This window comes from Hyperoodon ampullatus, assembly GCF_949752795.1.
Source record: "Hyperoodon ampullatus genome assembly, chromosome: 1".
NCBI lineage: Eukaryota > Metazoa > Chordata > Mammalia > Artiodactyla > Ziphiidae > Hyperoodon > Hyperoodon ampullatus.
The window spans coordinates 14,587,679-14,602,333 of record NC_136914.1 but is presented as its reverse complement, the minus strand read 5'-3'; the positions used below and the strand labels follow the sequence as shown (position 1 = coordinate 14,602,333).

At 39.8% G+C, this 14,655-nt stretch overlaps 1 pseudogene across 1 annotated transcript; it reads right to left on the bottom strand.

The window, feature by feature from the left end:
• Nucleotides 1-13,889: 13,889 nt before the first annotated feature.
• On the bottom strand, nucleotides 13,890-14,405 carry LOC307061229 (60S ribosome subunit biogenesis protein NIP7 homolog; annotated as a pseudogene). Its single transcript has one exon. The product of its transcript is annotated as a 60S ribosome subunit biogenesis protein NIP7 homolog (transcript).
• Nucleotides 14,406-14,655: the final 250 nt, after the last annotated feature.

Here is a 14,655-nt window from a genome sequence, read left to right as displayed (position 1 = left end):
CAAGGTTTCTCGTGTGATGGTAAAGGTCTATATTTCAATAGGGATTTGAGTTGCACAGGCGGAAGTATTTGTCGAAGTCAGCAATTTATGCATTTCGTTTTATGTAAAATTTTCATTAAAATAAAAAGAACTAAAAACTCTGTCATCTGGGTAGATTTCCTTTGTCTTCTATTGCTAACTGATTTAACTGTGCCTAATGTTCTTTTGCAGTAAAAGGCTGAGAAGTTCTTCAACATTGTGTTCAATACTGCATGTAATCCTACCTTTTTGCAAGATTTGGAATTTCACTTCGCAATTGACTTGCCTTTTATCCTGGCATCCAAAAATCAGTCAGGGGCTGATAGAGAAGGCACTCTGTAGGCTTCATAGTGTTAAAGGGAAGGGATGCGTAAGTGGAGATTAATTTTGTAAGTAGAAGTTCATTAGTAAACGTTTTCATGTCATGAGGGCTTTTGCTTCTCTATGCACATAACTGTACTTTGGGGACTCCCTTAATGGAAACTTGGAGAGCAAGTAAGGACTCCCTACATGCTTATCTCAAGCTCCTTCGGCGAGTGTTATTAAGACTAATTGATCCACTTGGTGGAATGTTGAACTGTGACTCTACTTGAGTAACAAAAGTATTAACCTCCTTTAATACAAGTGTCTTTTATTATCAAATAATTGAAACTCTTTACTCAAAGTCTACTGATTTACATGTTAATCTCATCTACAAAACACCTTCACAGAAACTTCTAGAAAAATGTTTGTCCAAATATCTGGGTATAGTGCCTTAGCCAAGTTGACACATAAAATTAACCATCATCACTATCACATGAAATTTAGTGAAATTTAGTACTGTTTGGAGGATCAAAGGAACTTACCTTGAGAGTCAGGTAAACTTCAGTAGAAATCCACCTCCTATAATCGTGTGATCTTGGACACCAGGTTACTAATTTCTTAACCTCCAAAAATAGGAATAAAATTTGCTCAGCTTAGTGGGATTATTGTGAGCATTAAATGAGTTAATTAATAATGTCTAACATATCATAGGTGCTGAATAAATATTATCATCATTAATTTACTTAAAATATATTAACCTTTTTATCTATATTTTATAATTGAGATATTAAACAATAGTTGTTTAAATGGGAAGTAAACTGGAAAAAGAGGGGATATATGTATACATATGGCTTGCTGTACAGCAGAAACTGACACAGCAGTGTAAAGTAACTATACTCCAATAAAAAAAAATTAAAATTAAAAAAAATAAATATATAAACAATAGTTGTAAGTGTATGTTTTATAATCAAATCACATTAATAAATGAACATGCATTCTTTAAACTATTTTACTAGAAGAAATGTTATAATATATAAAACCATCTCATAAGTTGGCTGCCTGGTTTCTTTTAGGTCCCAGACTTCTATTAATAAGCAAACTTGGAGAATAATTGGTTTTATATGTGTCACTCCACCATTAACATCCTACCCATGTTTCCCTGAAGCAGCTACCTAGTTTGGAACAACTTTAAGGAGGATGAACACCCTGAAAATTGAACAGTCCATCAACCATTCCTGTTAAGAAGATTTCTATTTTAAACTGAGGTAAATGAACCACCATTATTTCACAATAGCAATCATATGTCTAGAGAGGCTAACTATTAAAAGCAAAGATAGGGGCTCCCCTGGTGGTGCAATGGTTGAGAGTCCACTTGCTGATGCAGGGGACACGGGTTCGTGCCCCGGTCTGGGAAGATCCCATGTGCCGCGGAGCAGCTGGGCCCGTGAGCCATGGCCGCTGAGCCTGTGCGTCCAGAGCCTGTGCTCCGCAACGGGAAAAAAATTAAAAAAGCAAAGATAAATTCTGTTGAAAAATGACGTGGTTTACACTGGTGATCTATTTGGTTAAGTAATAATCTTCACCACTTAGGAACTTCAAATAGGTGAAATTGGGGTTATTTAACTAAGCAAAGAGACTGGTTTTCTTCCTGATAGACCAGGTACTCAACAAATACTTCTCATTCCTTTCTCTTGTATCAAAGTATTAAGGAATAAACTTCCTGGCATCAGTTTAACAGAAAATAAATTTAGCTCTGCTTTTACTGCTTCACAGATTTAGAAATTAAGATTTTAAGGGGAACATATTACTCTTTTGGTTTCAAGTAACAGAAGCCCAATTCAAATTGCCTTAGACAAACAAAAGAATTTACTAGACCACAAAACAGTGAAGTTCAAGGGTGCAACATGGTTTCACGCACAAATTGATCCAGGGCTTAAGGATCTCCTCAGGAAACTCTTCATGTCTGGGCTACATTAATAGTCAGACTTTTCCTAAACTGTAATCAAGCCCATCTTTGGGCTTTATTTGCCCACAGCAGTGTCAGGCTTACCTCTTGATGGCTCCACAGATGCCCCAGGGACTCTTATTAGCCAGTCGTGAGTCCATGACCAACCCTGGAGCCAGAGAGTAGAGCTGGTCCCACACTTGGTGATGGCTGAGGGTGAACTAAGAGTGACAATGGGATGTCTCCCAAAAGGAAGAAATGGTATCCTGAGGAGGCAAAAGTAACAAATCTCCACTGTAATATGGAAATTCAATTTGATACTTTAAAAAATAAACCATTTTCTAATGCACCAGAAAGACCCAGTGAAGACAGAACCCTCCAGGGACTCAGATATCTTGACTTCTTGTTCAGACTGTGGCTTCTGATTAATTATGTGACCTTTCCAAGCAACTTATCCCCTCTGGATATCTATTGCATATATGTGAAAGGAGAGAATGTGATTAGAAACCCTTTAACTTTTCCTTCAGGCTTCAATGCAATGATTCTATAATAATGGCTATAAAGCAATGTGATCTATAGCTTAAGTTTTCAAAAAGACAATTACTATGTAAGTATTTCTTCAGATTGATTCCTTTCTTTCTTCTTTCTTTCCTTCCTTCCTTGACAGCAGCCCAGTTGTGGCCATGGCCCGCATGAGTTTCCCAGAGGAGAAGAAAGCATCACAGCATAAGTTAGAATCCAAATAAGAAGCGTGGCTGAGTGAGTCAGGATGCATGCAAGGAGGGTGTACAAATGGGGTAGAAACCTAGAGAGGTCAAGAGATTAATGATATTCAGAGATTTAAGAAAATAAGTAAATATGATGAGGATAATGACAGCAATAGTTCTCAGTGCCAGAGAAAAGAGGTACAAACATAGCAAGGAGAGAAGCTAGAATGTATCTTGTGGTGCTGAACTGGAATGGAATGCATAAGTGTGAACTCACATATTTCAATATATGTAGATAGACATAGACATAAATACAGATATTAATGAGTGTATACATATATTTTTTTATAATTCTGTTCACTGAAAGGGTGTGGGACATCACTAGCTCAGTAGCAATAAGCACACTTATCACCCAGGTCTTTGGCTTCTAAATATCACTCTACATTAAATGGAACCAAGGCACTTGGAAATAGTGCCTAATTCCAGGATTTGAATAGGGAGAGAACAAGATGAACCTAGAACATGTCCAAAAAATGATAATGACATGTCAAACAAACTCAGTAACCAGTTTGAAAGAGCTCTTACTGGCTGAATCTGGAGCAATTTGAGTATCAAAATAAGTAATAATAGTAAAAAATTATAACCCATTTGATAAAATAAGGATCCAAGGGACCATGACTATGAATAAATATATGAATAAATAAATGGGAGAAAAGAAAGTTCTTCCTTAGCACAGAATGCCAACTAATAAGTGTAGAATGAATGATGAAATTAGAAAAATCACAAGTTGTCCATCATCATGGTAATAATAAATTTACACAAGTATTATCAATAGATGCTAAAATTGGTGGGTGAAGGTGGGATAAGGAACAAGGTTTTACCTGATCTCAAGGTGTCTCCCCACAAATATTTATTAATTAAAATGAAAAAGCAACATTACAATAGAAAACCCAGGCAGACACATCTTGATAAAGTGACCAATGTTAGCTCCACCAGTAAAGGGACAATTAGCTATGGTGTGTCACCTGATAGGATACAATGAGAATTACTTGCAATAGAATTACTGTTTTGGGGACTTCCCTAGTGGTCCAGTGGTAAAGAATCTGCCTTACAATGCAGGGGACATGGGTTTGATCCCTGGTCAGGGAACTAAGATCCTACATGCCGTAGGGCAACTAAGCCCACGTGCCACAACTACTGAGCTTGTGCGCCTCAACTAGAAAGCCTGTGAGCCGCAAACTACAGCGCCCAAGCGCTCTGGAGCCTGCGTGCCACAGCTAGAGAAGAGAAAACCCACACACCACAGCTAGAGAGAAGCCTACACGCTGAAACGAAGATCCCGTGTGCTGCAACTAAGACCAGACACAGACAAAAATAAATAAAATAAATAATAAATAAATCTTTAAAAAAAAAGAATTACTGTTTTGCCTTGTTTATGTTTCTATACAGAGTAGTATCAATTACAAATTTGTCCAAGTATCATTGAGCATTTTAGAGGTAAAAGATAAATTAATGAGTGACACTTTCATATGAATTTTTCTTATTTTAAAATTAATATGTGGTTATTACAGAAAATTAAGAAAATACAGATAAGCATAAAGGAGAAAATAAGAATTACCAAATCTGTCTCTACCCCCATTCCCATATCCCAGAACCTTAAATTGGAAGTTGCAACTAGAAGACCCAAGGTATCAAATATATCAGATATAAAATTGAGTTATGAGACAGACCACCAAGATGCAAATTTCAAAGGAAATATTCAAGAATTACATATACAACACTTGGCCTCCTTCCTAGATCAGAAAGAGTAGAAGTTGAGAGAAATGTGTGAGGAAGCTTCCTTTGGGGAGAGCTTCTCAGGCAAGAGGACATAGTGAGTCCAGGAGCAAAGGTCCAGAGCCCTGGACCTGCATCAGTCACTATATCTTCAGGCACGTTGAAAGCCCACAAGTAATTATGATCCATAATTAGATCCCAACACCAAATCCCTGGATTTAGTACCTTCTTCAGATGAACAGCATGTCTGGGCCAGACTAAAATATGGTAACAACCTCACAGTGACAGCTAATCAGACACTCACTATTTCATGAGTTCAGCTTCTGTAATGTTTAATCCCCATGGAGGTAAATCATGTATTGTCTGGTATGGGATTTTGCTTTTGTTTGTTGTGTTTTATTTGGTTTGGTTTTTGTTTTTGTAGTGTGTGATGTGGGAAAAAGAGAAACATGTTAAGCCAAACTTCTTTCCCTGATTAAGCAGGACTGACAGACCTCTGACAAAACTCTGAGCTGAGGTCCACACTAGTGTGCTGGCCTACAGCAGGGAAATGTGTGTGATACTCTGTGCTTTACATAACTCAAGTGTCACTCTGACTATCTTTGTCTGCTCACGCACTATTTTTTCCACGCTGTAGAGAGAGGAATTGAAATAGTCTCCTGCAAGAACCAAAGAAAGAAGCAAGAGTCTTTATTGAAATCTCCTCCCGGAAGGTTCAGCTTCCAATTCACTCCGCAGTGTAAATTCCTGGCATATATTTGCAGTACATTTAACTACTCAACACCTAAACTAGGGTTCATTACCTGTCTTGCTTTTCTTTAACTACTGATTACTTTTTCTTTCTAGTTTGAAACTACAGTTCAAAGTTCTCTTCAAAGAGAATATCAGTCAGCACACCACCTCAGAATTATCAGAGCTAGACTATTAGGTAGGTATGGTCAAAGATCTTTCAGAGATTAGATGCCCATCAACATTATTGAGTTGCTAAGTCACCCCACTGATCCTGAGGAATCTTGCCTTATTACCATTTCCCTACAAAGTATGCCCTTTCTTCAAATCAAAAATCTTGCCACATCAATAAGACTATGGCCTCCAAGTCCAAGGACTATGGCCCTTATGATGAAACTTTCATCTCACAGCAGCCTGTTGAGGCCTTGTCCTGCAATACTCAGCTTACTTTGAACTCCCCAATGAAGAGGCTTTTCACATCAGCCACTTTCTGCCTCTCTTTGAACCCCACAAAAGAAGCCCTTGGCCTGCCCCTTTATATATTGGAAATGGTGCCACAGTTTCCATTTTACATATGTTTCTTCCCCTAACCCCCCAATTTTTAGGCCTCCCATTATATCTATGCCCAAAGTACAATAAAAAATAGAAACTTATTGTCCCTTAAATAAATGAAAACAAAATGATCCAGAGCTGAGCATCTTTTTCAAGATTGATTAATCATTGGGGGTACTCCACCAACACGTGCATTTTATTAAGAACACCCCCATCTCATATATGCGTATACATACACACACACACACGCACACGCACACATCTTGAAGATGGAAATAATTTTGATAAGGGCAGGGTTTTGGCACTTGAAGTTAAGGGAAAGGGAACTAACATTTGAAAAATACCTATAGTGTGCCAAGTTTACAAATGGCATGCTACTCTTGAATCCTCATTCCAGCACTAGGAGACAGCGCAGCATTATCAAGCCCAGGACAGTGGAACAAGAACAGGCTGTCAAGTCCTATAAGTCTGCTTTGAATCTTTACACCCTTTCCAGCAGTTTGTAACCCAGTCATGACTACAGTACTTTGCCCTTAGCTACCTGTCAATTCATTTCCCTGGAGTCTCTCAAACCACTTCTACATTACCTATATTTTAAATATATCACTGGATGTGGATACGGATAAACATTGTCCATTGAACAAAATATCACTCTAATAGAAAGAATGAATCTGTATTCCACAGTTGGGTAGGGCAGGGAGAGAAAACCTCTAAGTCACTACTGGGCATTACAGATCATCCTTGAATAAAAGAGCATTTGCTGAAAGTGTTAGGATAAAAAAACTTTTCTGTCCTTTCATAAATTAGTTCGTTCTTCTCATTAGGTGTTTCCTTTTTTTTCCTTCAACCATTTCAGTTTTGAGAAATGTAAAAGATGTTTAGTAAAAATGCCTGGACCATTTTCAGAACTTGTGCAAGTCTCAAAATATTTAGTTTATTGGGTATGTGGAGCTTCCACTATTGCTTAATTGCCACACCCTTTTCAAATTCCTCAGAGATCTGCAAAGCTGAAATCAATCAGAGATGGTTAATTTATTTTGTTCAGTCCCAAGTGCCCCCCCCCAATTTTTTTTTCCTTCTTGGAACATTCAAGTTCTCCTGTAATCTAGACCAGGTCAACACAATAATCAACACACACATGCTTGACGGTCATCCATGGCCTGCCCACCTGCTTTACCTCCTCTAGTTCTCACCTTCTGCTTCCTCCTCTAGTCCCCAGAAATCTGTGCATCAACTGTGACATCTGTCTCCTCAAAATACAAAAAGCACCACTTGTAAAAGATAATAGAAGCCTGACTTTACTTAGTGGGAAATTAACATAAAAGATTTATCAATTTTAGAGCTAGATCCAAATTTGGGAACAGCTGTGGCAATTAAAACACAAAGATTGGCACAAATGCCACTTGTCCTCACAATACTCCTCCCTCTCCCTCTCCACCACTCCTCTCTTCCCTCCCTTGTACCCACAGCCCCTGCACTTCATGCCCATGCAGAGGAAGCAACCAAATCTGAAGTATCAGATCGACTCGTAGAGCACTGAGGCTCATGGATGTAAAATGCTCAAGGTCAAATATGTAGGTAGTTGCAGAATCAAGATTTAAACTCTGATCATTCTACCTTCAAATCTTATGCTCTTTCCATACCACACTGATAAGAAGTGGGCTGAGAAGGAAGGACGGGACAGGAAGTCTGCTCTGTGTCTGGACACACTTAGGACCATATCGTTCCAAGTTAGAGAAGCAAGTGCTGGTTACTTACAAGACTCCAGCAAATTACCTATGCTCTTTTTATATTCTACCTGTATTAGATTTGGACCCTGGGGTGTCAAAAACTTCACCCATCCACCAGTCAACAATTATGATAAAGAAAAATAATGGCTCACACTGGAGGTGATAATTTAGACTGGGTCTTAAGAATGAGTCAACATTTACTAGGCAGTTGGGGAAAGGACATTTCAGACATAGCACCTTCAGTTGGGAAAGCACTTTCTGAATATTATTGCATTTAATACCGAGAAGAGGAAAAGAAAAAAAATCCCATTGTGAGATAGGTGGGACTGTTATTCTTATCTCCATTTTAAAGATTAGGAAACTGAGGATCAGGTAGGCTGAGCTGTCACATTTCACATTCTCACAACACACTCAGGCAGTAGTGTACGTGGAAGATATTGGAGAGAAAAAACTCTTTTTTGTAGTGTTAAAAATGATTGAAGAGAATTTAGGTGATACAAACAAACTTTATTTAACATTTCATGAAGCAGGCAGTCTCCATTCCCAAGGGTACAGAGAACTGCAAAATGGAGCAGGAGGCAAGAAAGTTTTATAGAATAAAGAAGAAGGAACAAGGCAGAGAAAAATAGAAAATGAATAAGAAATGAGGAAATAAGAGTAGAGCCCAGAGTTGGCTTGGCGTTTGGGGATTGGCTGGCTGGATATACTGTGTTTCCAGTCAAACAGAGGGTTTACAGGGACATGAAAGTTTTCTAAGTTTCAGTGTGCTGACTTGGCACCCCAGGCAGGAGCAGTTCCATCTTGAGCCTAAAAATTTATTTCGACAATGAGGTCCTATGGGTGGACGTCTTAACTTGGTAGGACTGGTGTCCTTATAAGAAGAGAGAGAGACACCAGGGTTGCAAAGCACAGAGAAAAGGCCATATAAAGACTCAGCAAGAATGCAGCCATCTACAAGCCAGGAAGAGAGGTCTCACCAGAAACCAACCCTGACAGCATCTTGATCTTGGACTCCCAGCCTCTATAAATGTGAGCAAATAAATTTCTGTTGTTTAAGCCACCCAGTCTATGGTATTTTGTTGTGGCAGCCCTAGAAGACTAAAACCCTGTCTAACAGCAACCAAAGCTAGCCTAGGATATGGAGCATCAGATCAATTACAGATACATGATCCAAGGAGAAACCGGAGAAACTTCCCAATGGAAAGTAAATGTTTCCATAAACTATGGAAACAAATAACATTTGGGCAAAAGTCTTCTCTCGCAGTCAGCTTGTATATTTATGTTTGATGAGGAAAGAGAAAACCCTTAACACTTCCTTGGGGAGGATGTTTTTAGAAAAATTTGAAATATTTTCCAGCATAAAATTCCCTGGGACTTCCCTGGCAGTGCAGTGGTTAAGAATCTGCCTGCCAATGCAGGGGACACGGGTTCAAGCCCTGGTCCAGGAAGATCCCACATGCTATGGAGCAACTAAGCCTGTGTGCCGCAACTACCGAGCCTACACTCTAGAGCCCCTGAGTCACAACTACTGAGCCCATGCACCTAGAGCCCGTGCTCTGCAACAAAGAGAAGCCACTGCAATGAGAAGCCCACACACCATAACGAAGAGTAGCCCCTGCTCGCTGCAACTAGAGAAAGCCAGCGCGTAGCAACAAAGATCCAACGCAGCCAAAAAAATAAAAATTAAAAAAAAAATCTCTAGTACAATAAAAAACAAAAGTGATATTCAACCAAATGCATCGGGCAGATGAAATTCAGGCACAGAAATGGAGAAGTTGGTTTAGAGTTAAAGCTAAACTGCTGTTATCTCCCAAGAGGCAGATTATATCTCCCGTGTTTTTCAACTTTTGGAAAGTAGTGGACCAAGTTTCTAGGATCCTCTTCTTCTCGGGAGTGAGACCAGCCTGGGAAGTGTTCTAACTCTATTCTGACTCCTGACTGGAAAGAACCAAGAGGGAGGGCCCAAAACCATATAGGATATCACCTTTGGTGCAACCATCAGTGGCAACGTCCTAAGCAGCAGAGCCAACAACTGTTCCTTATTCCACCTTCATCATCACCTGTGCCAACACTTGACGCAGGCACCCAAAGAAATTTGATCAAGCAACACCAATCATCTATCTGACATTTCCTCCCTTCCAAGAGGCTAATTTTTGCTGCTTCTCCTCCTTATTCACTGATTCCACAATCTCTGTTGACTTTTTTTCTCCTTTCTCAAATATTTGTTTAACTTTCTGTTCATTTGCCTCTCTTACAGCCTCCAAAAACTTGGGTCTCCAGCCCATCTTCTCTCCCTCTTCAGATTCAGATCAAAGTCTCCAGCTGCCTCCCGAACATCTTCACTTGAATAGCCAAGTATCCAAAACAAAACTTGGTGTTACCTTACATACCAAATCTGCTCCTCTTCCCTCTTTTTCCACCTTAGACTCATGATCTTACCATCCATCAAGTGTTCTAATGAGTTGCCAAGTGGTCTTGATTCCACCTTAAAACCCGATTGCAGAATTAACCTCTATCCCCTCTTTTGATCTCTTCACTCAGGTGCTCACACATTCTCATCTAGGCTAATACAATAATCTCCTAACTGGTCTTCCTGCTACTTGTCTTTTTTCCACTCTTGCAACCATCCTGCTGGGTTTATCGTCTTAAAGAACAACAAAGATAATTTTGTCATGATCCTGCTTCTAAATGTTTGCTGACTCTCCCTTTCCTACAGGATTAAATCCAAATTTAACCAGAAGGGCCATTCAAGACCTTTCCCAATATGACCCCAACCTACATCTCCAGCTTCAATCTCTGATATGCCTCACTACACCCTCAAATGAATTCCTCTTTATCTCCCAAATTGACCATGCCCTTCCTGTTTTTTATGTGTTATGCCCTCTGCGTGAAATGTCTGGCCTTCCTACTCTACCTGTAACCCAACCTGGAAAACTTCTATTTTTTTCATTAGAAAAAAATAATAATAATAGATCAAATGTCACCTGGCTAGAAAGGTTTCCCTGAGTTTCTCCGGGTCTAACCCACCCCACACTTGACTAGCCCAGACTCCTAATTCCAAGAGTCTAGGAGGCATCCTACTAGAAGTAAGCTCCTTGCAACAGACAGGAACTCTAACTGGCTGGCCACTGTATCCCCAGCATCTAACATTTTGCCCAGCATAGAATACTGTTCAACTTATATATTTTAATGAATGAATCTCTTACCTTCAGCCTTTAGAGCACAGAGACCAAAAAAACAGGGCTGAGACAAAGTATTGCAGGGAGGAGAAATATTAGGACAAAAGACAAATATCCAAGTCAGTCATGAAAGCAAAAAATCTAGGCAGAGGGAAAAACCAGGTTTGAAGTCTATCAAAGTGACATCCTAGTAGGCCAGATAAGAGAGAATGTTCAAAGGCTCAGGTGTGGACAGAGATGGAGTGGTTATAGGTGCTAATCCAGTGTGAACACCCAGGCAGGTAGATCTTCTCCCTCTGAGATCACATGGTTCATTTACAAGTAATGTCTTATGTTGCAATTTATCTGTTCACATGCCTGAAACACCCACCAGACTGTGTGTTCTTTGAAGGCAGCCACCCTACCTTATTCATTGTTATATCTGGGCACCTAGTACCATGGCCACCACTTAGTCATGGTTTTACTATAAATTTTTGCTGCACTATAAAACCTTAGGTATAATAAATGACTGTGCAGGGCCTGAGTTTTGCTGTTGGAACCACTAATGAAGGCAGACTTGGAGGTGGAAAATCCAATAGTATTATTGTGTTGGGTGAGATCATGAAGTCACACATGACACCTGAGAAGCTTGCGTTTCTCAGCTCTATTTTTAGGGCAATGACCCTAAACTTTGTGACCCAGGCCTATTTCTACCTCACTCTCAGGAAAGTTTGCACCTTTAGAAGAGCTGATTAACAGCTTAAGCTAAATAAAGTATCTAATAAAGAATTCTTGCCATGATTTAGTCAAGGTCTTCTCCGACAGGCTGACTTTGACACTTATAATCTCTATTGCAGTCTATTGGTCTTGCCTGGTTAGACTCAGAATACAGTCAGGCCTATTTTTAAAACAGCAACTTTTAAAGGAGCAAAACAAATTATCAGCCTATTAGCTTTTCCATATTCTACTTTGATATAATGTATATATGAGCTTTTTAGATAAATATTTCACAGGATAACTCTTTGGGAGTGGCCACAAATTCTGTACCCATCATCCCATCAAGAGGTAAGCACATGTGCCCATCCCCTGGATCTCATTGGGCTTGTGACTCTGTCCACCAATAGGGTACAGAAGAGGCAATACCATATGATTTTTTTCTCTTTTTTTTTTTTTTTGGTAATTGAAAAAATGCTTTATTTTTAGAGATGTCATCTTTGGAATTTAAAATAAGCAGTACACTCACTAAAGAAATTGTTTTACAATACAGGTAGTTTAAAAATTTTTTGTCTGTGATAGTTTTTTATTAAAAAAAATATATATATATATATTTTTTTTGCGGTATGCGGGCCTCTCACTGGTGCGGCCTCCCCGCCGCGGAGCACAGGCTCCGGATGCACAGGCCCAGCGGCCATGGCTCACGGGTCCAGCCGCTCCGTGGCATGTGGGACCCTCCCGGACTGGGGCACGAACCCGTGTCCCCTGCATCGGCAGGCGGACCCTCAACCACTGCGCCACCAGGGAATCCCTAAAAATATTTTAATAATTCTAAAAAATAATTTTGGAAGGCATGGAGAAAAGATGGAGGAGCTGAATTATTTCAGGATCTCTGATTAGTGCTTTTTGTCCAGCGCAGTCAGATAAGTAAAGATTTATAAGAATATTAAAAAAAAATCTATCTATATATATATAATATATAAAACTGAATCACTTTGTTGTACACCTGAAACTAACACAGTATTTAAATCAACTGCACTTCAATTTAAATTTTTTTAATTAAAACAACAAAAGATTTATAAGAGAAATTATGTTTTAGGAAATCAAGGTGATAAAAATAATATTCAGCCCGGGATTATACCATTCAAGAAAAAGAAGAATTGAGAAAACCACTTATAAAAGTCAAGATGATCTAATCAAATTCTATTCATATGATCCTACTCTTAGTAGCAGAAATACTTAGTATAAGCATTATAAAAATAATTCTTACCACTTATTTAACACTTATTATTTGCCAGTCACAGTGCTAGGTGCTTTAAAGTCATGATTTCTAATTCTAAAAACTATTCTTAGGAAGACGGTTAAGCTGTTTTTTTAAACAGAAGAAGGAAATGAAAATTATTAAAGTTTAATGACTCATCTAAGGCCATACAGCTGGTAGATGTGAGAACTGGTGTTTGAATCCAAGTTTTTCTTCCACACCCACAGCACCTACCATATAGAAAATCAGCAGAATAAACTTATCTTACTATTTTATCCAAATTTCATTTGTAAAATCCCAGACATGGCCTACTACTCTGATATGGCAATATCTATCTTTCATAGTATTAATAAATAATTAAGAAAATCCATTATGTTCTTATCATGTGTTTGGAAAACAGTGTGATCACAGATAACAATAATAAGATATTCTTTTTCTCCGTTCCAACAATTTAGACTGTTACTCAAATCAAGAAGCCCTCTGATTCAAATATAAAACACATTATTCTATTTAGCCACAATCACAACGACCTGAAACTCCATTTTTGAGCCATTTCTGCATTATAAGAATCTAGCCTACATTTGTCCATAATAGAGAGAATATTAAACTAAGAAGTCCCTGAAGAGGTCACAGTGTTGACAAAATTCAACATGACGGTGGAGCCTACACAGACAAAGGAAACAAAGCTAGGCCCTTCCACACAGCCCTAAGTCCTCGCGATGACTTTGTTTTAAATCAATGTCTCGGGCCTCCCTGGTGGCGCAGTGGTTGAGAGTCCGCCTGCTGATGCAGGGGATACGGGTTCGTGCCCCGGTCTGGGAGGATCCCATATGCCGCGGAGCGGCTGGGCCCGTGAGCCATGGCCGCTGAGCCTGCGCATCCAGAGCCTGTGCTCCGCAACGGGAGAGGCCACAACAGTGAGAGGCCCGCGTACCGCCAAAAAAAAAAAAAAAAAAAAAAAAAAAAAAAAAAAAAAAAAAAAAAAAAAATCAATGTCTCTTCGTGCCGCACATATTCCCCAGTGCTTGCTTGATGAAATACCGCAATCGCCATGGGGTCTACTTTCCTGAAGCCTTGTGTAGACTTTGCTGCCACCCCAAAGCCCAAAGGGATCTCTGTCATGGAGTACAGCATGACTCCCTGGTACTGAGAAGTATTTTCAATGATTTGACCAAGTCCAGATTTCAACACATGGTTAGCATACAAGAAGGGCTGCTCTGATCCAGGCTTTATCCACACTTTATATTTGGCATAGGGTGCTAGGTAATCCAGAGCTGTGATGCACAACCAAAACTTTGGGTCTGAGTGAATTTTCCGAAGCACGTTCCCAAAGACAGCAGCTTGTCACCGATGATATTGGCGGTCAACTTCAAGATCTTCTCACTCACGTAATACAGCCGGTCATTGTGCAGCCTGAAACAGCAGGTGTCATCGGGCTTGTCGACCAGCAGCTGAAGATTTTGCTATCATCTCAAACATTACACGGGTGTCCTCTTCAGTCAGAAGCCGCATTTCCCCGCTCGGTTGGAACACGGGGTCCTCGTTCCTCAGTCACTGGAAACAGAAGGTCAGCCGCCAGCCGCTCCTTGGCAACTTCAAACCCTGCCTCTCTAGCCGCTTTCCAGTCGTTCCCCACGCTAACACTCTGTAGCCTGGAGGACCATCGGGGAAAGATAGACGGCCTAGTGAGAACCATAGAGACCGGAAGTGCACCCCGGATGCTTCCCATCCGAGATTCGGAGCTGGTGCCCTGGGTGAGCAG